This window comes from Scomber japonicus, chromosome 12 (genome assembly GCF_027409825.1).
Source record: "Scomber japonicus isolate fScoJap1 chromosome 12, fScoJap1.pri, whole genome shotgun sequence".
NCBI classification, from domain to species: Eukaryota; Metazoa; Chordata; class Actinopteri; order Scombriformes; family Scombridae; genus Scomber; species Scomber japonicus.
In genome coordinates, this window is record NC_070589.1 from 755,695 (window position 1) to 780,202 (window position 24,508).

General features: G+C 46.5%; 16 non-coding genes and 3 pseudogenes across 16 annotated transcripts; all 19 read left to right on the forward strand.

Annotated features, from left to right (window-relative positions):
• The first annotated feature begins 132 nt into the window (after positions 1-132).
• Positions 133-296, forward strand: LOC128369957 (U1 spliceosomal RNA). The gene has a single exon (XR_008322113.1). It is a non-coding gene; the product is annotated as a U1 spliceosomal RNA (small nuclear RNA).
• A 220-nt stretch (positions 297-516) lies between these two features.
• On the forward strand, positions 517-707 carry LOC128370041 (U2 spliceosomal RNA). Its single transcript, XR_008322190.1, has one exon. It is a non-coding gene; the product is annotated as a U2 spliceosomal RNA (small nuclear RNA).
• Positions 708-1,547: 840 nt separating this feature from the next.
• LOC128370155 (U5 spliceosomal RNA) lies at positions 1,548-1,663 on the forward strand. Its single transcript, XR_008322269.1, has one exon. It is a non-coding gene; the product is annotated as a U5 spliceosomal RNA (small nuclear RNA).
• Positions 1,664-5,620: 3,957 nt separating this feature from the next.
• On the forward strand, positions 5,621-5,799 carry LOC128370149 (uncharacterized; annotated as a pseudogene).
• Positions 5,800-6,178: 379 nt separating this feature from the next.
• Positions 6,179-6,342, forward strand: LOC128370022 (U1 spliceosomal RNA). Its single transcript, XR_008322174.1, has one exon. It is a non-coding gene; the product is annotated as a U1 spliceosomal RNA (small nuclear RNA).
• A 232-nt stretch (positions 6,343-6,574) lies between these two features.
• On the forward strand, positions 6,575-6,765 carry LOC128370042 (U2 spliceosomal RNA). The gene has a single exon (XR_008322191.1). It is a non-coding gene; the product is annotated as a U2 spliceosomal RNA (small nuclear RNA).
• An 839-nt stretch (positions 6,766-7,604) lies between these two features.
• On the forward strand, positions 7,605-7,720 carry LOC128370156 (U5 spliceosomal RNA). The gene has a single exon (XR_008322270.1). It is a non-coding gene; the product is annotated as a U5 spliceosomal RNA (small nuclear RNA).
• Positions 7,721-11,681: 3,961 nt separating this feature from the next.
• On the forward strand, positions 11,682-11,861 carry LOC128370109 (uncharacterized; annotated as a pseudogene).
• A 379-nt stretch (positions 11,862-12,240) lies between these two features.
• LOC128370017 (U1 spliceosomal RNA) lies at positions 12,241-12,404 on the forward strand. Its single transcript, XR_008322169.1, has one exon. It is a non-coding gene; the product is annotated as a U1 spliceosomal RNA (small nuclear RNA).
• Positions 12,405-12,636: 232 nt separating this feature from the next.
• LOC128370043 (U2 spliceosomal RNA) lies at positions 12,637-12,827 on the forward strand. Its single transcript, XR_008322192.1, has one exon. It is a non-coding gene; the product is annotated as a U2 spliceosomal RNA (small nuclear RNA).
• A 437-nt stretch (positions 12,828-13,264) lies between these two features.
• On the forward strand, positions 13,265-13,428 carry LOC128369959 (U1 spliceosomal RNA). The gene has a single exon (XR_008322114.1). It is a non-coding gene; the product is annotated as a U1 spliceosomal RNA (small nuclear RNA).
• Positions 13,429-13,648: 220 nt separating this feature from the next.
• Positions 13,649-13,839, forward strand: LOC128370098 (U2 spliceosomal RNA). Its single transcript, XR_008322244.1, has one exon. It is a non-coding gene; the product is annotated as a U2 spliceosomal RNA (small nuclear RNA).
• Positions 13,840-14,679: 840 nt separating this feature from the next.
• LOC128370157 (U5 spliceosomal RNA) lies at positions 14,680-14,795 on the forward strand. The gene has a single exon (XR_008322271.1). It is a non-coding gene; the product is annotated as a U5 spliceosomal RNA (small nuclear RNA).
• A 3,956-nt stretch (positions 14,796-18,751) lies between these two features.
• LOC128370110 (uncharacterized) lies at positions 18,752-18,931 on the forward strand (annotated as a pseudogene).
• Positions 18,932-19,310: 379 nt separating this feature from the next.
• LOC128369960 (U1 spliceosomal RNA) lies at positions 19,311-19,474 on the forward strand. The gene has a single exon (XR_008322115.1). It is a non-coding gene; the product is annotated as a U1 spliceosomal RNA (small nuclear RNA).
• A 232-nt stretch (positions 19,475-19,706) lies between these two features.
• On the forward strand, positions 19,707-19,897 carry LOC128370044 (U2 spliceosomal RNA). The gene has a single exon (XR_008322193.1). It is a non-coding gene; the product is annotated as a U2 spliceosomal RNA (small nuclear RNA).
• A 437-nt stretch (positions 19,898-20,334) lies between these two features.
• Positions 20,335-20,498, forward strand: LOC128369961 (U1 spliceosomal RNA). Its single transcript, XR_008322116.1, has one exon. It is a non-coding gene; the product is annotated as a U1 spliceosomal RNA (small nuclear RNA).
• A 220-nt stretch (positions 20,499-20,718) lies between these two features.
• On the forward strand, positions 20,719-20,909 carry LOC128370045 (U2 spliceosomal RNA). Its single transcript, XR_008322194.1, has one exon. It is a non-coding gene; the product is annotated as a U2 spliceosomal RNA (small nuclear RNA).
• An 840-nt stretch (positions 20,910-21,749) lies between these two features.
• LOC128370158 (U5 spliceosomal RNA) lies at positions 21,750-21,865 on the forward strand. Its single transcript, XR_008322272.1, has one exon. It is a non-coding gene; the product is annotated as a U5 spliceosomal RNA (small nuclear RNA).
• Positions 21,866-24,508: the final 2,643 nt, after the last annotated feature.

The following is a 24,508-nucleotide window of genomic DNA, read 5'->3' on the forward strand; positions in this document are numbered from 1 at the left end:
ATGCAAAGTTGTGACTCTGCAGATCCACAGCCTCATGCGGCGTGTGTGTGTTTGGATGATGTTTGGAAGGTGCACCATCGGTCCGGGTGCCGTGTCTGTGAAAGACTTCCTTGGCTCGGATCTGTACAACTCATACTTACCTGGCAAGGGAGATACCATGATCAAGAAGGTGGTTCACCCAGGGCGAGGCTCAACCATTGCACTCCGGTTGTGCTGACCTCTGCGAATTCCCCAAATGTGGGAATCTCGATTGCATAATTTCTGGTAGTGGGGGACTGCGTTCGCGCTCTCCCCTGATAAGTTGTTGAAAAAAAACTAAACGCTTACTGAGGTGAGAAATTAGTGAATTCTCCATTGACTCGTGTAGAGACGGATGTCCTTTTGAACACAAAACGCTCGTCTTATCTTTTGATAGAATGCAGCTCCAAGTTACTTCCTCGCATTGGACTCTGTGACACCGTGAGCGGGACTGACGCTGCAGAGGATCACTCCTTCAACTCCGACACTTTTCCGGTCATCGCTTCTCGGCCTTTTGGCTAAGATCAAGTGTAGTATCTGTTCTTATCAGTTTAATATCTGATACGTCCCCTACCCGGGGACCATATATTAAATTGCTTTTTGGAGCAGGGAGATGGAATAGGGGCTTGCTCCGTCCACTCCACGCATCGACCCGGTATTGCAGTACCTCCAGGAACGGTGCACCCCCCTCTCTCTATGTTTAATATGAAAAAGAGGCTTAACTGAGTAGGTAGGCCGGTCTAGCAGCACTGACGAGTTTAGATCCATTTCAAGGTTGTTCAAGCACCCTTGAAAATGGGTGAAAATGATAAGTTATCTTTGTTTCCTATGAATTATTTGATACAACTTTGGCCAGGGGGATTGAGTCACAGCAGATGGCAGGTTGCCTGTCTCAAGGAGAGCAGACATGCCCCCTGCTGGATCTTCATCAGTATCTCTAATCACCTGCGTCGAATAGGGGGGAAAGTGCAGCGTGACACGGTGTGAGATTTGCACCTTGGGGCGGCACACAAAGAGGGAGATTGTGGGGGCATAAGAGGTTTGGCATGAAGGACATTCCACAGCGGGGCTTGTCATAGAGATGAGTCCACAGGGTGTGTCTGAGAGGCTCTCGGTTGTCCTGCTATGGGTCACACGAGGGGATTGATCGCTCTTTTCATGCTTCATGCAAGGGTGCTGCCCACTGCCCTCCGGACCGCACCGCGGCCAAGGGGTCATTCTTCCCACGGGGGAGTAAAAGGGAAGCAGCACCTGTCTGCCTGTGTACTTGCAGCATTTCCACATTTTGACCCTTGCTCCTCTGGAACACCCGAGTAGGACGTTAGTCCTGTGGCTGGAAAGCCTGGAGCTCTTTGCCGCATTTCACAAAATCTAAAAACATGACAAGAAAAAGTTGGCGCCTTGCTCTTGCTGCGCGGTGTAGGGGAATGGGTGTGGCCTGGGATTCCTTTCACCATGTCGGGGCTCACCGTGAAGGGGGTGACTGGGACCACTGTTGTGTTCGTCTGCTGTTGGTGAGCGGGGCGTACTTACTCGGCTTTCTCTTCATCACGTACAAGTCTTTCGCCTTTTACTAAAGACTTCCGTGGAGAGGAACACCCACGAGTTAGATCTATTTTTGGCAGGCTTTGCCGTTTGGCAGAGTCTCATTGTGTTTGTGAAAAGACAAGCGGGCGGCCTTCCTCAGTAAGACGTGTTTTTCAGTGTCCGTTTTACTTTTGCCAACAAGGATGTTGAATCCATGAAGATGTCGAGGCTGGACTTCTCCAGAAAATTGATTCAAGGTACGTTGAAATTTAAGCCAGAAGACTTAAACTGCATTTTCACATTGCCATATAACAAGGGATTTGATTTAAGCTTTCAAACTGCTGTGTTGCTCAGAGAATTTTGGATAAGATTTGAAAATGTAAAACCCCAATTTGCTGTGTTCAATGTGGAGAAACTGACTGACAATACGTTGAAAACCGTTATTGTCAGAATGTTCAATGAAACAGTGAATGCAGATGACATTTGTTTGTGGCTGGGGAGATATTGCACTGTTAAAGGCCAGGCTACGAAAGTGAGAGATGAGGACGGCATCTGGAATTGCGCTTGGAGGGTCCCCATCCAACAATGGCAGGACCCCCAAGGCTTCCAGGGCTTGAAACATCTGCCGTCTATGGTAGTTCTGGGAGAGAACAGGGGCTATACCCATTACCAGGGCCAACCCAAACTCTGCCGCAAGTGTGGTGAGCATGGGCACCTGGTTGAAGCATGTCAGCAGATCGTATGTGGAAAATGCAGAGAAATTGGACCCACTTTTGAAGAGTGCACCAATGGCAGACGATGCAATCTTTGTGGGGAAACAAACCACCTGTTCAGAGATTGCCCAAAGTCATTTGCCAACAAATTGAAGGCTGCAAAAGTCACAGAAAAGAGAAAAGATGGCGGACAGACAGAACAGTTAGGAGAGCAAATTGAAGTTGCTGGGCAGGAAAAATTCAAATCTCCCTCCAAATCCTGTGATTGGAAGAGAGGGAACAGGTGAGGAGGGAGTGAGGGAGGGGCCTGCATTTACCCCTCCAATGGAGAGTAGTCCAGAGGATGGGGTGGTGCAGGCAGAAGGCGGAGCTAGTAAGGAAGACCAACCACAGGATGATAGTGAAGATGCCTCCCTCCCCAATGCCCAGCAAACTAAGAGGCCTTTGTCTGAATTGTACTCGGATTCTCCCATTGTGTTGGAGAAGAAGGGAAGAGTTGCGGCTCACTCAGACAGTTCATCTGTGGAGGAGCCCAGAGTCTTCCCTTCCGATTCACCCAATGAGGTTTCTTTTTTAACAATTGCTCTGCAATCGACCCCCAGGGACTCCAAATTAAATGCAACATTGCAGCAGAGGCCAACCCCCAGAGTCCCAAAGGGGAACAGAGCTCAAACCCTTCATTTTTCACCCGCAGAGATGAAGGAAGAGCTCTGTTCACAAGAAATTACCTAACTGTTTTTTAAATGTGTTTTTAACACCCTCTGAGTCTTTTAAAATGTCTTACCTGTTGTTTTTAACCATACTCATGACACTGACCTTCTCTACCATTAATGTGAGAAGTGTGAAGTCGAGAGTTAGAGCCCAGAGTGTTTTACCCTTTTTAAGTTCCTTTAAGTCAGATGTGTTTTTATTGCAGGAATGCAGCCTACCGTTTTTAAAACATTACAGACAGTGGGAGGAGATGTGGCCAAAAATGTCAATATGGAGTGGATCCAATCAAAACAAAAATGACGGAGTGGCCATTTTAATCAAAAACCCTCAAGCTCTGGTGAAGGGCAGCACTGTGGTGAGAGACAGTCGGGCACTTTTAGCACATTTGGCTTTTATGGGACAGGATTTCAACCTTTTAAATATTTACGGTTTTAACGACAAGAACGACAGGTATGACCTTTTAGAAGACTTGCAGTCCCACATGCTAGGTAGGGCACCTTTAGTTGTAGGGGGGGATTTTAACTGTATTCTAAGTAGGGAGGATAGGAGGAGAGCAGGGGAAGATTTTAAAGTAGACAAAACATCGGTTTTATTGCAGGGCATTTGTAGAGATTTTAAACTTCAGGACTGTTTTAAAATCATGCATCCCAGAGAGGAGGGCTTCACCTGGTTCAGTGGTGATGGCACCAGAGCCTCTCGCATAGATTATGTTTTTACACGGGACTGCACACCCACCGATGCTAGATTAACTCCTGTTTTCTTCTCCGATCACCTTATGCTCTCTTGCACCCTTTCACTCTCTTCGGGCGTGACATCAGGAAGTGGTCTGTGGAAACTCAACTGCTCCCTTTTAGAAGATAGGGAGTTAGTTAGGCAGTTCAGGGAGCGGTACAAAGAGTGGCAGACCCTTCAAGACTTCTACGAAACACGTGCACACTGGTGGGAAATGGTGAAGGGAAAGACGCAGACTTTCTTTAGGCAGGCAGGTAAGAAACGAAAGAACAGGGAATACAGACGCATGATGGGACTGCAGAAACGACTACAACGTTATTTTAACCTAAACCAGATTGGCATGGATTTTAATGAGGAAATTAAGCAAGTTAAAAAAGAGATGTCAGTTTTATCAGAAATTAAAAGCAAAGGTGTCATTTTAAGGAGCAGAGAACGGGAAATAGAGGAGGGTGAAAAGTGCACACGCTATTTTTTCAGGAAAATTATGAATAAAGGGGGGGGGGGGGGCATTACAAAGCTGAAAAAAGAAGATGGGTGCACAACTGAAACAATGGGCGATATTAAAGAAACAATTGAAACATTTTATTCAAACCTGTACAAAGAAAAACCTGTAAAAATGGACATCATGACCGAAGTTTTAAAATTCATTGTAAAAACAGTAAACAAAAGTGTGCTTTTATCCCAGGATTTTACTTTTTTAGAGTTAAATAAATGTATGACTGGTTTTAAAAAAGGGAAGTCCCCTGGACAAGATGGACTTCCCTTGGAGTTTTATTTGACTTTTTGCGACATTTTAGCACCTGATTTGATTACTGTTTTTATGGATTTTGAACGACTTGAGCATGAGGAGTTGCAGATTTTAACTAACCACAGATCACTTGTCTCCGTTGTGCAGGAGCGGGAACCAGTGAGTCCGGTGCGCGGGCTCGCACCCGGCGAGCCCACAACAGTTTGGCGCAACGTCAACCATCCTGCTCTCCCTAACAGACTCCGGGACCTGTCATGGATGGTGGCTCATGAGATCCTCCCGGTCAGGTCCGTCATGCACTCCCGGGGCATGTCAACGCACTCAACCTGCCCCCGACCTGGTTGTGGCGCGCCTGAGTCGGTGAGGCATCTGCTCTGGGAGTGCAGTGCTGCTGTAGACCAGTGGGCAACGGCCGGCTCCTTGCAATTCCCGTACTTACCAGCAAGGGAGGTCCTCACAGCACAACTAGTGCTATATGGGGTGAGCCAGCAAAAAATACCATCCAAAGACTTTGCAAAACAGTGGCTCACCCCAGCCGCCATCAAAGACGCCACATGGACCTCCAGAAACTTGCTGGTAAGAAAGCACATGCAGATCCCCCCCGTGGCTGTGATCCGAATGGCCGCAGCAACGGTCAAAACGGCCGTAGCTGCAGGCGGCAGGCCTAGGACACAGCCACAAAGAAGAATCGCCTCTGTGCCCATTCGGATGAAGGAGCCGGAGCCACACAGCAAAAGGTCACAGCAGCAGCGGCCTGGCTCTCTGGGTGAGGCAGGTGGGAAGGAGCATCAGGGAGAGGATCTCCTCTGACCACCACGACAGCATCCCGAGAGACCAAATGTTTGGGGGAGCAGAATGAGTTACCCTTGGTAGGGACTCACTGCGCTCCTGCACAAAGATAGAATTGAAAAAAAAAACCCTTTTTAACGGATGCACTCCTTTTTATGGACTTTTAATGGACACTCAATCACATAAACACCTGACATATGTTTTACAAATGAACAGCTATTTAACCTGTATTACCATTTTAGAACAATTGGTTTTATTGTTTTAAATATGGTTTTACATACTGCACATATTTATTGTAATTCATTGTATATACTATGTCCACATGTGAATATTTTATCTAAAATGTAAATCATTGTTTGAAATAATTTGAACGAGTGTCAATAAAACTTTTTCGAAAAAAAAAAAAAATCTGTTCTTATCAGTTTAATATCTGATACGTCTCCTACCCGGGGACCATATATTAAATTGCTTTTTGGAGCAGGGAGATGGAATAGGGGCTTGCTCCGTCCACTCCACGCATCGACCCGGTATTGCAGTACCTCCAGGAACGGTGCACTCCCCTCTCTCTATGTTTAATATGAAAAAGAGACTTAACTGAGTAGGTAGGCCGGTCTAGCAGCACTGACGAGTTTAGATCCATTTCAAGGTTGTTCAAGCACCCTTGAAAATGAGCAAATTATCTTGACTCATGACTGCCAATGTACAATTGAGTAGCTATGTCAGCACTGTAGTGAGGTTGCACACTCTAGAAATCTGTGCTCATATACAGCAATCCTTTGTAATCCTTATTCATAGAGCAGGAAGCTGCATGCAAAGTTGTGACTCTGCAGATCCACAGCCTCATGCGGCGTGTGTGTGTTTGGATGATGTTTGGAAGGTGCACCATCGGTCCGGGTGCCGTGTCTGTGAAAGACGTCCTTGGCTCGGATCTGTACAACTCATACTTACCTGGCAAGGGAGATACCATGATCAAGAAGGTGGTTCACCCAGGGCGAGGCTCAACCATTGCACTCTGGTTGTGCTGACCTCTGCGAATTCCCCAAATGTGGGAATCTTGATTGCATAATTTCTGGTAGTGGGGGACTGCGTTCGCGCTCTCCCCTGATAAGTTGTTGAAAGAAAACTAAACGCTTACTGAGGTTAGAAACCAAGTGAGAAATTGGTGAATTCTCCATTGACTCGTGTAGAGACGGATGTCCTTTTGAACACAAAACGGTCGTCTTATCTTTTGATAGAATGCAGCTCCAAGTTACTTCCTCGCATTGGACTCTGTGAAACCGTGAGCGGGACTGACGCTGCAGAGGATCACTCCTTCAACTCCGACACTTTTCCGGTCATCGCTTCTCGGCCTTTTGGCTAAGATCAAGTGTAGTATCTGTTCTTATCAGTTTAATATCTGATACGTCCCCTACCCGGGGACCATATATTAAATTGCTTTTTGGAGCAGGGAGATGGAATAGGGGCTTGCTCCGTCCACTCCACGCATCGACCCGGTATTGCAGTACCTCCAGGAACGGTGCACCCCCCTCTCTCTATGTTTAATATGAAAAAGAGGCTTAACTGAGTAGGTAGGCCGGTCTAGCAGCACTGACGAGTTTAGATCCATTTCAAGGTTGTTCAAGCACCTTGAAAATGGGTGAAAATGATAAGTTATCTTTGTTTCCGATGAATTATTTGATACAACTTTGGCCAGGGGGATTGAGTCACAGCAGATGGCAGGTTGCCTGTCTCAAGGAGAGCAGACATGCCCCCTGCTGGATCTTCATCAGTATCTCTAATCACCTGCGTCGAATAGGGGGGAAAGTGCAGCGTGACACGGTGTGAGATTTGCACCTTGGGGCGGCACACAAAGAGGGAGATTGTGGGGGCATAAGAGGTTTGGCATGAAGGACATTCCACAGCGGGGCTTGTCATAGAGATGAGTCCACAGGGTGTGTCTGAGAGGCTCTCGGTTGTCCTGCTATGGGTCACACGAGGGGATTGATCGCTCTTTTCATGCTTCATGCAAGGGTGCTGCCCACTGCCCTCCGGACCGCACCGCGGCCAAGGGGTCATTCTTCCCACGGGGGAGTAAAAGGGAAGCAGCACCTGTCTGCCTGTGTACTTGCAGCATTTCCACATTTTGACCCTTGCTCCTCTGGAACACCCGAGTAGGACGTTAGTCCTGTGGCTGGAAAGCCTGGAGCTCTTTGCCGCATTTCACAAAATCTAAAAACATGACAAGAAAAAGTTGGCGCCTTGCTCTTGCTGCGCGGTGTAGGGGAATGGGTGTGGCCTGGGATTCCTTTCACCATGTCGGGGCTCACCGTGAAGGGGGTGACTGGGACCACTGTTGTGTTCGTCTGCTGTTGGTGAGCGGGGCGTACTTACTCGGCTTTCTCTTCATCACGTACAAGTCTTTCGCCTTTTACTAAAGACTTCCGTGGAGAGGAACACCCACGAGTTAGATCTATTTTTGGCAGGCTTTGCCGTTTGGCAGAGTCTCATTGTGTTTGTGAAAAGACAAGCGGGCGGCCTTCCTCAGTAAGACGTGTTTTTCAGTGTCCGTTTTACTTTTGCCAACAAGGATGTTGAATCCATGAAGATGTCGAGGCTGGACTTCTCCAGAAAATTGATTCAAGGTACGTTGAAATTTAAGCCAGAAGACTTAAACTGCATTTTAACATTGCCATATAACAAGGGATTTGATTTAAGCTTTCAAACTGCTGTGTTGCTCAGAGAATTTTGGATAAGATTTGAAAATGTAAAACCCCAATTTGCTGTGTTCAATGTGGAGAAACTGACTGACAATACGTTGAAAACCGTTATTGTCAGAATGTTCAATGAAACAGTGAATGCAGATGACATTTGTTTGTGGCTGGGGAGATATTGCACTGTTAAAGGCCAGGCTACGAAAGTGAGAGATGAGGACGGCATCTGGAATTGCGCTTGGAGGGTCCCCATCCAACAATGGCAGGACCCCCAAGGCTTCCAGGGCTTGAAACATCTGCCGTCTATGGTAGTTCTGGGAGAGAACAGGGGCTATACCCATTACCAGGGCCAACCCAAACTCTGCCGCAAGTGTGGTGAGCATGGGCACCTGGTTGAAGCATGTCAGCAGATCGTATGTGGAAAATGCAGAGAAATTGGACCCACTTTTGAAGAGTGCACCAATGGCAGACGATGCAATCTTTGTGGGGAAACAAACCACCTGTTCAGAGATTGCCCAAAGTCATTTGCCAACAAATTGAAGGCTGCAAAAGTCACAGAAAAGAGAAAAGATGGCGGACAGACAGAACAGTTAGGAGAGCAAATTGAAGTTGCTGGGCAGGAAAAATTCAAATCTCCCTCCAAATCCTGTGATTGGAAGAGAGGGAACAGGTGAGGAGGGAGTGAGGGAGGGGCCTGCATTTACCCCTCCAATGGAGAGTAGTCCAGAGGATGGGGTGGTGCAGGCAGAAGGCGGAGCTAGTAAGGAAGACCAACCACAGGATGATAGTGAAGATGCCTCCCTCCCCAATGCCCAGCAAACTAAGAGGCCTTTGTCTGAATTGTCCTCGGATTCTCCCATTGTGTTGGAGAAGAAGGGAAGAGTTGCGGCTCACTCAGACAGTTCATCTGTGGAGGAGCCCAGAGTCTTCCCTTCCGATTCACCCAATGAGGTTTCTTTTTTAACAATTGCTCTGCAATCGACCCCCAGGGACTCCAAATTAAATGCAACATTGCAGCAGAGGCCAACCCCCAGAGTCCCAAAGGGGAACAGAGCTCAAACCCTTCATTTTTCACCCGCAGAGATGAAGGAAGAGCTCTGTTCACAAGAAATTACCTAACTGTTTTTTAAATGTGTTTTTAACACCCTCTGAGTCTTTTAAAATGTCTTACCTGTTGTTTTTAACCATACTCATGACACTGACCTTCTCTACCATTAATGTGAGAAGTGTGAAGTCGAGAGTTAGAGCCCAGAGTGTTTTACCCTTTTTAAGTTCCTTTAAGTCAGATGTGTTTTTATTGCAGGAATGCAGCCTACCGTTTTTAAAACATTACAGACAGTGGGAGGAGATGTGGCCAAAAATGTCAATATGGAGTGGATCCAATCAAAACAAAAATGACGGAGTGGCCATTTTAATCAAAAACCCTCAAGCTCTGGTGAAGGGCAGCACTGTGGTGAGAGACAGTCGGGCACTTTTAGCACATTTGGCTTTTATGGGACAGGATTTCAACCTTTTAAATATTTACGGTTTTAACGACAAGAACGACAGGTATGACCTTTTAGAAGACTTGCAGTCCCACATGCTAGGTAGGGCACCTTTAGTTGTAGGGGGGGATTTTAACTGTATTCTAAGTAGGGAGGATAGGAGGAGAGCAGGGGAAGATTTTAAAGTAGACAAAACATCGGTTTTATTGCAGGGCATTTGTAGAGATTTTAAACTTCAGGACTGTTTTAAAATCATGCATCCCAGAGAGGAGGGCTTCACCTGGTTCAGTGGTGATGGCACCAGAGCCTCTCGCATAGATTATGTTTTTACACGGGACTGCCCACCCACCGATGCTAGATTAACTCCTGTTTTCTTCTCCGATCACCTTATGCTCTCTTGCACCCTTTCACTCTCTTCGGGCGTGACATCAGGAAGTGGTCTGTGGAAACTCAACTGCTCCCTTTTAGAAGATAGGGAGTTAGTTAGGCAGTTCAGGGAGCGGTACAAAGAGTGGCAGACCCTTCAAGACTTCTACGAAACACGTGCACACTGGTGGGAAATGGTGAAGGGAAAGACGCAGACTTTCTTTAGGCAGGCAGGTAAGAAACGAAAGAACAGGGAATACAGACGCATGATGGGACTGCAGAAACGACTACAACGTTATTTTAACCTAAACCAGATTGGCATGGATTTTAATGAGGAAATTAAGCAAGTTAAAAAAGAGATGTCAGTTTTATCAGAAATTAAAAGCAAAGGTGTCATTTTAAGGAGCAGAGAACGGGAAATAGAGGAGGGTGAAAAGTGCACACGCTATTTTTTCAGGAAAATTATGAATAAAGGGGGGGGGGGGGGGGGGCATTACAAAGCTGAAAAAAGAAGATGGGTGCACAACTGAAACAATGGGCGATATTAAAGAAACAATTGAAACATTTTATTCAAACCTGTACAAAGAAAAACCTGTAAAAATGGACATCATGACCGAAGTTTTAAAATTCATTGTAAAAACAGTAAACAAAAGTGTGCTTTTATCCCAGGATTTTACTTTTTTAGAGTTAAATAACTGTATGACTGGTTTTAAAAAAGGGAAGTCCCCTGGACAAGATGGACTTCCCTTGGAGTTTTATTTGACTTTTTGGGACATTTTAGCACCTGATTTGATTACTGTTTTTATGGATTTTGAACGACTTGAGCATGAGGAGTTGCAGATTTTAACTAACCACAGATCACTTGTCTCCGTTGTGCAGGAGCGGGAACCAGTGAGTCCGGTGCGCGGGCTCGCACCCGGCGAGCCCACAACAGTTTGGCGCAACGTCAACCATCCTGCTCTCCCTAACAGACTCCGGGACCTGTCATGGATGGTGGCTCATGAGATCCTCCCGGTCAGGTCCGTCATGCACTCCCGGGGCATGTCAACGCACTCAACCTGCCCCCGACCTGGTTGTGGCGCGCCTGAGTCGGTGAGGCATCTGCTCTGGGAGTGCAGTGCTGCTGTAGACCAGTGGGCAACGGCCGGCTCCTTGCAATTCCCGTACTTACCAGCAAGGGAGGTCCTCACAGCACAACTAGTGCTATATGGGGTGAGCCAGCAAAAAATACCATCCAAAGACTTTGCAAAACAGTGGCTCACCCTAGCCGCCATCAAAGACGCCACATGGACCTCCAGAAACTTGCTGGTAAGAAAGCACATGCAGATCCCCCCCGTGGCTGTGATCCGAATGGCCGCAGCAACGGTCAAAACGGCCGTAGCTGCAGGCAGCAGGCCTAGGACACAGCCACAAAGAAGAATCGCCTCTGTGCCCATTCGGATGAAGGAGCCGGAGCCACACAGCAAAAGGTCACAGCAGCAGCGGCCTGGCTCTCTGGGTGAGGCAGGTGGGAAGGAGCATCAGGGAGAGGATCTCCTCTGACCACCACGACAGCATCCCGAGAGACCAAATGTTTGGGGGAGCAGAATGAGTTACCCTTGGTAGGGACTCACTGCGCTCCTGCACAAAGATAGAATTGAAAAAAAAAACCCTTTTTAACGGATGCACTCCTTTTTATGGACTTTTAATGGACACTCAATCACATAAACACCTGACATATGTTTTACAAATGAACAGCTATTTAACCTGTATTACCATTTTAGAACAATTGGTTTTATTGTTTTAAATATGGTTTTACATACTGCACATATTTATTGTAATTCATTGTATATACTATGTTCACATGTGAATATTTTATCTAAAATGTAAATCATTGTTTGAAATAATTTGAACGAGTGTCAATAAAACTTTTTCGAAAAAAAAAAAAAAATCTGTTCTTATCAGTTTAATATCTGATACGTCCCCTACCCGGGGACCATATATTAAATTGCTTTTTGGAGCAGGGAGATGGAATAGGGGCTTGCTCCATCCACTCCATGCATCGACCCGGTATTGCAGTACCTCCAGGAACGGTGCACTCCCCTCTCTCTATGTTTAATATGAAAAAGAGACTTAACTGAGTAGGTAGGCCGGTCTAGCAGCACTGACGAGTTTAGATCCATTTCAAGGTTGTTCAAGCACCCTTGAAAATGAGCAAATTATCTTGACTCATGACTGCCAATGTACAATTGAGTAGCTATGTCAGCACTGTAGTGAGGTTGCACACTCTAGAAATCTGTGCTCATATACAGCAATCCTTTGTAATCCTTATTCATAGAGCAGGAAGCTGCATGCAAAGTTGTGACTCTGCAGATCCACAGCCTCATGCGGCGTGTGTGTGTTTGGATGATGTTTGGAAGGTGCACCATCGGTCCGGGTGCCGTGTCTGTGAAAGACTTCCTTGGCTCGGATCTGTACAACTCATACTTACCTGGCAAGGGAGATACCATGATCAAGAAGGTGGTTCACCCAGGGCGAGGCTCAACCATTGCACTCCGGTTGTGCTGACCTCTGCGAGTTCCCCAAATGTGGGAATCTCGATTGCATAATTTCTGCTAGTGGGGGACTGCGTTCGCGCTCTCCCCTGATAAGTTGTTGAAAGAAAACTAAACGCTTACTGAGGTTAGAAACCAAGTGAGAAATTGGTGAATTCTCCATTGACTCGTGTAGAGACGGATGTCCTTTTGAACACAAAACGGTCGTCTTATCTTTTGATAGAATGCAGCTCCAAGTTACTTCCTCGCATTGGACTCTGTGAAACCGTGAGCGGGACTGACGCTGCAGAGGATCACTCCTTCAACTCCGACACTTTTCCGGTCATCGCTTCTCGGCCTTTTGGCTAAGATCAAGTGTAGTATCTGTTCTTATCAGTTTAATATCTGATACGTCCCCTACCCGGGGACCATATATTAAATTGCTTTTTGGAGCAGGGAGATGGAATAGGGGCTTGCTCCGTCCACTCCACGCATCGACCCGGTATTGCAGTACCTCCAGGAACGGTGCACCCCCCTCTCTCTATGTTTAATATGAAAAAGAGACTTAACTGAGTAGGTAGGCCGGTCTAGCAGCACTGACGAGTTTAGATCCATTTCAAGGTTGTTCAAGCACCCTTGAAAATGAGCAAATTATCTTTGTTTCCTATGAATTATTTTATACAATTTTAATTATTTTGCGAGCCTGATCCTAGAATTGCCCATGACTGCCAATGTACAATTGAGTAGCTATGTCAGCACTGTAGTGAGGTTGCACACTCTAGAAATCTGTGCTCATATACAGCAATCCTTTGTAATCCTTATTCATAGAGCAGGAAGCTGCATGCAAAGTTGTGACTCTGCAGATCCACAGCCTCATGCGGCGTGTGTGTGTTTGGATGATGTTTGGAAGGTGCACCATCGGTCCGGGTGCCGTGTCTGTGAAAGACTTCCTTGGCTCGGATCTGTACAACTCATACTTACCTGGCAAGGGAGATACCATGATCAAGAAGGTGGTTCACCCAGGGCGAGGCTCAACCATTGCACTCCGGTTGTGCTGACCTCTGCGAATTCCCCAAATGTGGGAATCTCGATTGCATAATTTCTGGTAGTGGGGGACTGCGTTCGCGCTCTCCCCTGATAAGTTGTTGAAAAAAAACTAAACGCTTACTGAGGTGAGAAATTAGTGAATTCTCCATTGACTCGTGTAGAGACGGATGTCCTTTTGAACAAAAAACGCTCGTCTTATCTTTTGATAGAATGCAGCTCCAAGTTACTTCCTCGCATTGGACTCTGTGACACCGTGAGCGGGACTGACGCTGCAGAGGATCACTCCTTCAACTCCGACACTTTTCCGGTCATCGCTTCTCGGCCTTTTGGCTAAGATCAAGTGTAGTATCTGTTCTTATCAGTTTAATATCTGATACTTCCCCTACCCGGGGACCATATATTAAATTGCTTTTTGGAGCAGGGAGATGGAATAGGGGCTTGCTCCGTCCACTCCACGCATCGACCCGGTATTGCAGTACCTCCAGGAACGGTGCACCCCCCTCTCTCTATGTTTAATATGAAAAAGAGGCTTAACTGAGTAGGTAGGCCGGTCTAGCAGCACTGACGAGTTTAGATCCATTTCAAGGTTGTTCAAGCACCCTTGAAAATGGGTGAAAATGATAAGTTATCTTTGTTTCCTATGAATTATTTGATACAACTTTGGCCAGGGGGATTGAGTCACAGCAGATGGCAGGTTGCCTGTCTCAAGGAGAGCAGACATGCCCCCTGCTGGATCTTCATCAGTATCTCTAATCACCTGCGTCGAATAGGGGGGAAAGTGCAGCGTGACACGGTGTGAGATTTGCACCTTGGGGCGGCACACAAAGAGGGAGATTGTGGGGGCATAAGAGGTTTGGCATGAAGGACATTCCACAGCGGGGCTTGTCATAGAGATGAGTCCACAGGGTGTGTCTGAGAGGCTCTCGGTTGTCCTGCTATGGGTCACACGAGGGGATTGATCGCTCTTTTCATGCTTCATGCAAGGGTGCTGCCCACTGCCCTCCGGACCGCACCGCGGCCAAGGGGTCATTCTTCCCACGGGGGAGTAAAAGGGAAGCAGCACCTGTCTGCCTGTGTACTTGCAGCATTTCCACATTTTGACCCTTGCTCCTCTGGAACACCCGAGTAGGACGTTAGTCCTGTGGCTGGAAAGCCTGGAGCTCTTTGCCGCATTTCACAAAATCTAAAAACATGACAAGAAAAAGTTGGCGCCTTGCTCTTGCTGCGCGGTGTAGGGGAATGGGTGTGGCCTGGGATTCCTTTCACCATGTCGGGGCTCACCGTGAAGGGGGTGACTGGGACCACTGTTGTGTTCGTCTGCTGTTGGTGAGCGGGGCGTACTTACTCGGCTTTCTCTTCATCACGTACAAGTCTTTCGCCTTTTACTAAAGACTTCCGTGGAGAGGAACACCCACGAGTTAGATCTATTTTTGGCAGGCTTTGCCGTTTGGCAGAGTCTCATTGTGTTTGTGAAAAGACAAGCGGGCGGCCTTCCTCAGTAAGACGTGTTTTTCAGTGTCCGTTTTACTTTTGCCAACAAGGATGTTGAATCCATGAAGATGTCGAGGCTGGACTTCTCCAGAAAATTGATTCAAGGTACGTTGAAATTTAAGCCAGAAGACTTAAACTGCATTTTCACATTGCCATATAACAAGGGATTTGATTTAAGCTTTCAAACTGCTGTGTTGCTCAGAGAATTTTGGATAAGATTTGAAAATGTAAAACCCCAATTTGCTGTGTTCAATGTGGAGAAACTGACTGACAATACGTTGAAAACCGTTATTGTCAGAATGTTCAATGAAACAGTGAATGCAGATGACATTTGTTTGTGGCTGGGGAGATATTGCACTGTTAAAGGCCAGGCTACGAAAGTGAGAGATGAGGACGGCATCTGGAATTGCGCTTGGAGGGTCCCCATCCAACAATGGCAGGACCCCCAAGGCTTCCAGGGCTTGAAACATCTGCCGTCTATGGTAGTTCTGGGAGAGAACAGGGGCTATACCCATTACCAGGGCCAACCCAAACTCTGCCGCAAGTGTGGTGAGCATGGGCACCTGGTTGAAGCATGTCAGCAGATCGTATGTGGAAAATGCAGAGAAATTGGACCCACTTTTGAAGAGTGCACCAATGGCAGACGATGCAATCTTTGTGGGGAAACAAACCACCTGTTCAGAGATTGCCCAAAGTCATTTGCCAACAAATTGAAGGCTGCAAAAGTCACAGAAAAGAGAAAAGATGGCGGACAGACAGAACAGTTAGGAGAGCAAATTGAAGTTGCTGGGCAGGAAAAATTCAAATCTCCCTCCAAATCCTGTGATTGGAAGAGAGGGAACAGGTGAGGAGGGAGTGAGGGAGGGGCCTGCATTTACCCCTCCAATGGAGAGTAGTCCAGAGGATGGGGTGGTGCAGGCAGAAGGCGGAGCTAGTAAGGAAGACCAACCACAGGATGATAGTGAAGATGCCTCCCTCCCCAATGCCCAGCAAACTAAGAGGCCTTTGTCTGAATTGTCCTCGGATTCTCCCATTGTGTTGGAGAAGAAGGGAAGAGTTGCGGCTCACTCAGACAGTTCATCTGTGGAGGAGCCCAGAGTCTTCCCTTCCGATTCACCCAATGAGGTTTCTTTTTTAACAATTGCTCTGCAATCGACCCCCAGGGACTCCAAATTAAATGCAACATTGCAGCAGAGGCCAACCCCCAGAGTCCCAAAGGGGAACAGAGCTCAAACCCTTCATTTTTCACCCGCAGAGATGAAGGAAGAGCTCTGTTCACAAGAAATTACCTAACTGTTTTTTAAATGTGTTTTTAACACCCTCTGAGTCTTTTAAAATGTCTTACCTGTTGTTTTTAACCATACTCATGACACTGACCTTCTCTACCATTAATGTGAGAAGTGTGAAGTCGAGAGTTAGAGCCCAGAGTGTTTTACCCTTTTTAAGTTCCTTTAAGTCAGATGTGTTTTTATTGCAGGAATGCAGCCTACCGTTTTTAAAACATTACAGACAGTGGGAGGAGATGTGGCCAAAAATGTCAATATGGAGTGGATCCAATCAAAACAAAAATGACGGAGTGGCCATTTTAATCAAAAACCCTCAAGCTCTGGTGAAGGGCAGCACTGTGGTGAGAGACAGTCGGGCACTTTTAGCACATTTGGCTTTTATGGGACAGGATTTCAACCTTTTAAATATTTACGGTTTTAACGACAAGAACGACAGGTATGACCTTTTAGAAGACTTGCAGTCCCACATGCTAGGTAGGGCACCTTTAGTTGTAGGGGGGGATTTTAACTGTATTCTAAGTAGGGAGGATAGGAGGAGAGCAGGGGAAGATTTTAAAGTAGACAAAACATCGGTTTTATTGCAGGGCATTTGTAGAGATTTTAAACTTCAGGACTGTTTTAAAATCATGCATCCCAGAGAGGAGGGCTTCACCTGGTTCAGTGGTGATGGCACCAGAGCCTCTCGCATAGATTATGTTTTTACACGGGACTGCACACCCACCGATGCTAGATTAACTCCTGTTTTCTTCTCCGATCACCTTATGCTCTCTTGCACCCTTTCACTCTCTTCGGGCGTGACATCAGGAAGTGGTCTGTGGAAACTCAACTGCTCCCTTTTAGAAGATAGGGAGTTAGTTAGGCAGTTCAGGGAGCGGTACAAAGAGTGGCAGACCCTTCAAGACTTCTACGAAACACGTGCACACTGGTGGGAAATGGTGAAGGGAAAGACGCAGACTTTCTTTAGGCAGGCAGGTAAGAAACGAAAGAACAGGGAATACAGACGCATGATGGGACTGCAGAAACGACTACAACGTTATTTTAACCTAAACCAGATTGGCATGGATTTTAATGAGGAAATTAAGCAAGTTAAAAAAGAGATGTCAGTTTTATCAGAAATTAAAAGCAAAGGTGTCATTTTAAGGAGCAGAGAACGGGAAATAGAGGAGGGTGAAAAGTGCACACGCTATTTTTTCAGGAAAATTATGAATAAAGGGGGGGGGGGGGCATTACAAAGCTGAAAAAAGAAGATGGGTGCAAAACTGAAACAATGGGCGATATTAAAGAAACAATTGAAACATTTTATTCAAACCTGTACAAAGAAAAACCTGTAAAAATGGACATCATGACCGAAGTTTTAAAATTCATTGTAAAAACAGTAAACAAAAGTGTGCTTTTATCCCAGGATTTTACTTTTTTAGAGTTAAATAAATGTATGACTGGTTTTAAAAAAGGGAAGTCCCCTGGACAAGATGGACTTCCCTTGGAGTTTTATTTGACTTTTTGCGACATTTTAGCACCTGATTTGATTACTGTTTTTATGGATTTTGAACGACTTGAGCATGAGGAGTTGCAGATTTTAACTAACCACAGATCACTTGTCTCCGTTGTGCAGGAGCGGGAACCAGTGAGTCCGGTGCGCGGGCTCGCACCCGGCGAGCCCACAACAGTTTGGCGCAACGTCAACCATCCTGCTCTCCCTAACAGACTCCGGGACCTGTCATGGATGGTGGCTCATGAGATCCTCCCGGTCAGGTCCGTCATGCACTCCCGGGGCATGTCAACGCACTCAACCTGCCCCCGACCTGGTTGTGGCGCGCCTGAGTCGGTGAGGCATCTGCTCTGGGAGTGCAGTGCTGCTGTAGACCAGTGGGCAACGGCCGGCTCCTTGCAATTCCCGTACTTACCAGCAAGGGAGGTCCTCACAGCACAACTAGTGCTATATGGGGTGAGCCAGCAAAAAATACCATCCAAAGACTTTGCAAAACAGTGGCTCACCCTAGCCGCCATCAAAGACGCCACATGGACCTCCAGAAACTTGCTGGTAAGAAAGCACATGCAGATCCCCCCCGTGGCTGTGATCCGAATGGCCGCAGCAACGGTCAAAACGGCCGTAGCTGCAGGCAGCAGGCCTAGGACACAGCCACAAAGAAGAATCGCCTCTGTGCCCATTCGGATGAAGGAGCCGGAGCCACACAGCAAAAGGTCACAGCAGCAGCGGCCTGGCTCTCTGGGTGAGGCAGGTGGGAAGGAGCATCAGGGAGAGGATCTCCTCTGACCACCACGACAGCATCCCGAGAGACCAAATGTTTGGGGGAGCAGAATGAGTTACCCTTGGTAGGGACTCACTGCGCTCCTGCACAAAGATAGAATTGAAAAAAAAAACCCTTTTTAACGGATGCACTCCTTTTTATGGACTTTTAATGGACACTCAATCACATAAACACCTGACATATGTTTTACAAATGAACAGCTATTTAACCTGTATTACCATTTTAGAACAATTGGTTTTATTGTTTTAAATATGGTTTTACATACTGCACATATTTATTGTAATTCATTGTATATACTATGTTCACATGTGAATATTTTATCTAAAATGTAAATCATTGTTTGAAATAATTTGAACGAGTGTCAATAAAACTTTTTCGAAAAAAAAAAAAAAATCTGTTCTTATCAGTTTAATATCTGATACGTCCCCTACCCGGGGACCATATATTAAATTGCTTTTTGGAGCAGGGAGATGGAATAGGGGCTTGCTCCATCCACTCCATGCATCGACCCGGTATTGCAGTACCTCCAGGAACGGTGCACTCCCCTCTCTCTATGTTTAATATGAAAAAGAGACTTAACTGAGTAGGTAGGCCGGTCTAGCAGCACTGACGAGTTTAGATCCATTTCAAGGTTGTTCAAGCACCCTTGAAAATGAGCAAATTATCTTGACTCATGACTGCCAATGTACAATTGAGTAGCTATGTCAGCACTGTAGTGAGGTTGCACACTCTAGAAATCTGTGCTCATATACAGCAATCCTTTGTAATCCTTATTCATAGAGCAGGAAGCTGCATGCAAAGTTGTGACTCTGCAGATCCACAGCCTCATGCGGCGTGTGTGTGTTTGGATGATGTTTGGAAGGTGCACCATCGGTCCGGGTGCCGTGTCTGTGAAAGACTTCCTTGGCTCGGATCTGTACAACTCATACTTACCTGGCAAGGGAGATACCATGATCAAGAAGGTGGTTCACCCAGGGCGAGGCTCAACCATTGCACTCCGGTTGTGCTGACCTCTGCGAATTCCCCAAATGTGGGAATCTCGATTGCATAATTTCTGGTAGTGGGGGACTGCGTTCGCGCTCTCCCCTGATAAGTTGTTGAAAGAAAACTAAACGCTTACTGAGGTTAGAAACCAAGTGAGAAATTGGTGAATTCTCCATTGACTCGTGTAGAGACGGATGTCCTTTTGAACACAAAACGGTCGTCTTATCTTTTGATAGAATGCAGCTCCAAGTTACTTCCTCGCATTGGACTCTGTGAAACCGTGAGCGGGACTGACGCTGCAGAGGATCACTCCTTCAACTCCGACACTTTTCCGGTCATCGCTTCTCGGCCTTTTGGCTAAGATCAAGTGTAGTATCTGTTCTTATCAGTTTAATATCTGATACGTCCCCTACCCGGGGACCATATATTAAATTGCTTTTTGGAGCAGGGAGATGGAATAGGGGCTTGCTCCGTCCACTCCACGCATCGACCCGGTATTGCAGTACCTCCAGGAACGGTGCACCCCCCTCTCTCTATGTTTAATATGAAAAAGAGACTTAACTGAGTAGGTAGGCCGGTCTAGCAGCACTGACGAGTTTAGATCCATTTCAAGGTTGTTCAAGCACCCTTGAAAATGAGCAAATTATCTTTGTTTCCTATGAATTATTTTATACAACTTTAATTATTTTGCGAGCCTGATCCTAGAATTGCCCATGACTGCCAATGTACAATTGAGTAGCTATGTCAGCACTGTAGTGAGGTTGCACACTCTAGAAATCTGTGCTCATATACAGCAATCCTTTGTAATCCTTATTCATAGAGCAGGAAGCTGCATGCAAAGTTGTGACTCTGCAGATCCACAGCCTCATGCGGCGTGTGTGTGTTTGGATGATGTTTGGAAGGTGCACCATCGGTCCGGGTGCCGTGTCTGTGAAAGACTTCCTTGGCTCGGATCTGTACAACTCATACTTACCTGGCAAGGGAGATACCATGATCAAGAAGGTGGTTCACCCAGGGCGAGGCTCAACCATTGCACTCCGGTTGTGCTGACCTCTGCGAATTCCCCAAATGTGGGAATCTCGATTGCATAATTTCTGGTAGTGGGGGACTGCGTTCGCGCTCTCCCCTGATAAGTTGTTGAAAAAAAACTAAACGCTTACTGAGGTGAGAAATTGGTGAATTCTCCATTGACTCGTGTAGAGACGGATGTCCTTTTGAACACAAAACGGTCGTCTTATCTTTTGATAGAATGCAGCTCCAAGTTACTTCCTCGCATTGGACTCTGTGACACCGTGAGCGGGACTGACGCTGCAGAGGATCACTCCTTCAACTCCGACACTTTTCCGGTCATCGCTTCTCGGCCTTTTGGCTAAGATCAAGTGTAGTATCTGTTCTTATCAGTTTAATATCTGATACGTCCCCTACCCGGGGACCATATATTAAATTGCTTTTTGGAGCAGGGAGATGGAATAGGGGCTTGCTCCGTCCACTCCACGCATCGACCCGGTATTGCAGTACCTCCAGGAACGGTGCACCCCCCTCTCTCTATGTTTAATATGAAAAAGAGGCTTAACTGAGTAGGTAGGCCGGTCTAGCAGCACTGACGAGTTTAGATCCATTTCAAGGTTGTTCAAGCACCCTTGAAAATGGGTGAAAATGATAAGTTATCTTTGTTTCCTATGAATTATTTGATACAACTTTGGCCAGGGGGATTGAGTCACAGCAGATGGCAGGTTGCCTGTCTCAAGGAGAGCAGACATGCCCCCTGCTGGATCTTCATCAGTATCTCTAATCACCTGCGTCGAATAGGGGGGAAAGTGCAGCGTGACACGGTGTGAGATTTGCACCTTGGGGCGGCACACAAAGAGGGAGATTGTGGGGGCATAAGAGGTTTGGCATGAAGGACATTCCACAGCGGGGCTTGTCATAGAGATGAGTCCACAGGGTGTGTCTGAGAGGCTCTCGGTTGTCCTGCTATGGGTCACACGAGGGGATTGATCGCTCTTTTCATGCTTCATGCAAGGGTGCTGCCCACTGCCCTCCGGACCGCACCGCGGCCAAGGGGTCATTCTTCCCACGGGGGAGTAAAAGGGAAGCAGCACCTGTCTGCCTGTGTACTTGCAGCATTTCCACATTTTGACCCTTGCTCCTCTGGAACACCCGAGTAGGACGTTAGTCCTGTGGCTGGAAAGCCTGGAGCTCTTTGCCGCATTTCACAAAATCTAAAAACATGACAAGAAAAAGTTGGCGCCTTGCTCTTGCTGCGCGGTGTAGGGGAATGGGTGTGGCCTGGGATTCCTTTCACCATGTCGGGGCTCACCGTGAAGGGGGTGACTGGGACCACTGTTGTGTTCGTCTGCTGTTGGTGAGCGGGGCGTACTTACTCGGCTTTCTCTTCATCACGTACAAGTCTTTCGCCTTTTACTAAAGACTTCCGTGGAGAGGAACACCCACGAGTTAGATCTATTTTTGGCAGGCTTTGCCGTTTGGCAGAGTCTCATTGTGTTTGTGAAAAGACAAGCGGGCGGCCTTCCTCAGTAAGACGTGTTTTTCAGTGTCCGTTTTACTTTTGCCAACAAGGATGTTGAATCCATGAAGATGTCGAGGCTGGACTTCTCCAGAAAATTGATTCAAGGTACGTTGAAATTTAAGCCAGAAGACTTAAACTGCATTTTAACATTGCCATATAACAAGGGATTTGATTTAAGCTTTCAAACTGCTGTGTTGCTCAGAGAATTTTGGATAAGATTTGAAAATGTAAAACCCCAATTTGCTGTGTTCAATGTGGAGAAACTGACTGACAATACGTTGAAAACCGTTATTGTCAGAATGTTCAATGAAACAGTGAATGCAGATGACATTTGTTTGTGGCTGGGGAGATATTGCACTGTTAAAGGCCAGGCTACGAAAGTGAGAGATGAGGACGGCATCTGGAATTGCGCTTGGAGGGTCCCCATCCAACAATGGCAGGACCCCCAAGGCTTCCAGGGCTTGAAACATCTGCCGTCTATGGTAGTTCTGGGAGAGAACAGGGGCTATACCCATTACCAGGGCCAACCCAAACTCTGCCGCAAGTGTGGTGAGCATGGGCACCTGGTTGAAGCATGTCAGCAGATCGTATGTGGAAAATGCAGAGAAATTGGACCCACTTTTGAAGAGTGCACCAATGGCAGACGATGCAATCTTTGTGGGGAAACAAACCACCTGTTCAGAGATTGCCCAAAGTCATTTGCCAACAAATTGAAGGCTGCAAAAGTCACAGAAAAGAGAAAAGATGGCGGACAGACAGAACAGTTAGGAGAGCAAATTGAAGTTGCTGGGCAGGAAAAATTCAAATCTCCCTCCAAATCCTGTGATTGGAAGAGAGGGAACAGGTGAGGAGGGAGTGAGGGAGGGGCCTGCATTTACCCCTCCAATGGAGAGTAGTCCAGAGGATGGGGTGGTGCAGGCAGAAGGCGGAGCTAGTAAGGAAGACCAACCACAGGATGATAGTGAAGATGCCTCCCTCCCCAATGCCCAGCAAACTAAGAGGCCTTTGTCTGAATTGTCCTCGGATTCTCCCATTGTGTTGGAGAAGAAGGGAAGAGTTGCGGCTCACTCAGACAGTTCATCTGTGGAGGAGCCCAGAGTCTTCCCTTCCGATTCACCCAATGAGGTTTCTTTTTTAACAATTGCTCTGCAATCGACCCCCAGGGACTCCAAATTAAATGCAACATTGCAGCAGAGGCCAACCCCCAGAGTCCCAAAGGGGAACAGAGCTCAAACCCTTCATTTTTCACCCGCAGAGATGAAGGAAGAGCTCTGTTCACAAGAAATTACCTAACTGTTTTTTAAATGTGTTTTTAACACCCTCTGAGTCTTTTAAAATGTCTTACCTGTTGTTTTTAACCATACTCATGACACTGACCTTCTCTACCATTAATGTGAGAAGTGTGAAGTCGAGAGTTAGAGCCCAGAGTGTTTTACCCTTTTTAAGTTCCTTTAAGTCAGATGTGTTTTTATTGCAGGAATGCAGCCTACCGTTTTTAAAACATTACAGACAGTGGGAGGAGATGTGGCCAAAAATGTCAATATGGAGTGGATCCAATCAAAACAAAAATGACGGAGTGGCCATTTTAATCAAAAACCCTCAAGCTCTGGTGAAGGGCAGCACTGTGGTGAGAGACAGTCGGGCACTTTTAGCACATTTGGCTTTTATGGGACAGGATTTCAACCTTTTAAATATTTACGGTTTTAACGACAAGAACGACAGGTATGACCTTTTAGAAGACTTGCAGTCCCACATGCTAGGTAGGGCACCTTTAGTTGTAGGGGGGGATTTTAACTGTATTCTAAGTAGGGAGGATAGGAGGAGAGCAGGGGAAGATTTTAAAGTAGACAAAACATCGGTTTTATTGCAGGGCATTTGTAGAGATTTTAAACTTCAGGACTGTTTTAAAATCATGCATCCCAGAGAGGAGGGCTTCACCTGGTTCAGTGGTGATGGCACCAGAGCCTCTCGCATAGATTATGTTTTTACACGGGACTGCCCACCCACCGATGCTAGATTAACTCCTGTTTTCTTCTCCGATCACCTTATGCTCTCTTGCACCCTTTCACTCTCTTCGGGCGTGACATCAGGAAGTGGTCTGTGGAAACTCAACTGCTCCCTTTTAGAAGATAGGGAGTTAGTTAGGCAGTTCAGGGAGCGGTACAAAGAGTGGCAGACCCTTCAAGACTTCTACGAAACACGTGCACACTGGTGGGAAATGGTGAAGGGAAAGACGCAGACTTTCTTTAGGCAGGCAGGTAAGAAACGAAAGAACAGGGAATACAGACGCATGATGGGACTGCAGAAACGACTACAACGTTATTTTAACCTAAACCAGATTGGCATGGATTTTAATGAGGAAATTAAGCAAGTTAAAAAAGAGATGTCAGTTTTATCAGAAATTAAAAGCAAAGGTGTCATTTTAAGGAGCAGAGAACGGGAAATAGAGGAGGGTGAAAAGTGCACACGCTATTTTTTCAGGAAAATTATGAATAAAGGGGGGGGGGGGGGGGGGAGGCATTACAAAGCTGAAAAAAGAAGATGGGTGCACAACTGAAACAATGGGCGATATTAAAGAAACAATTGAAACATTTTATTCAAACCTGTAC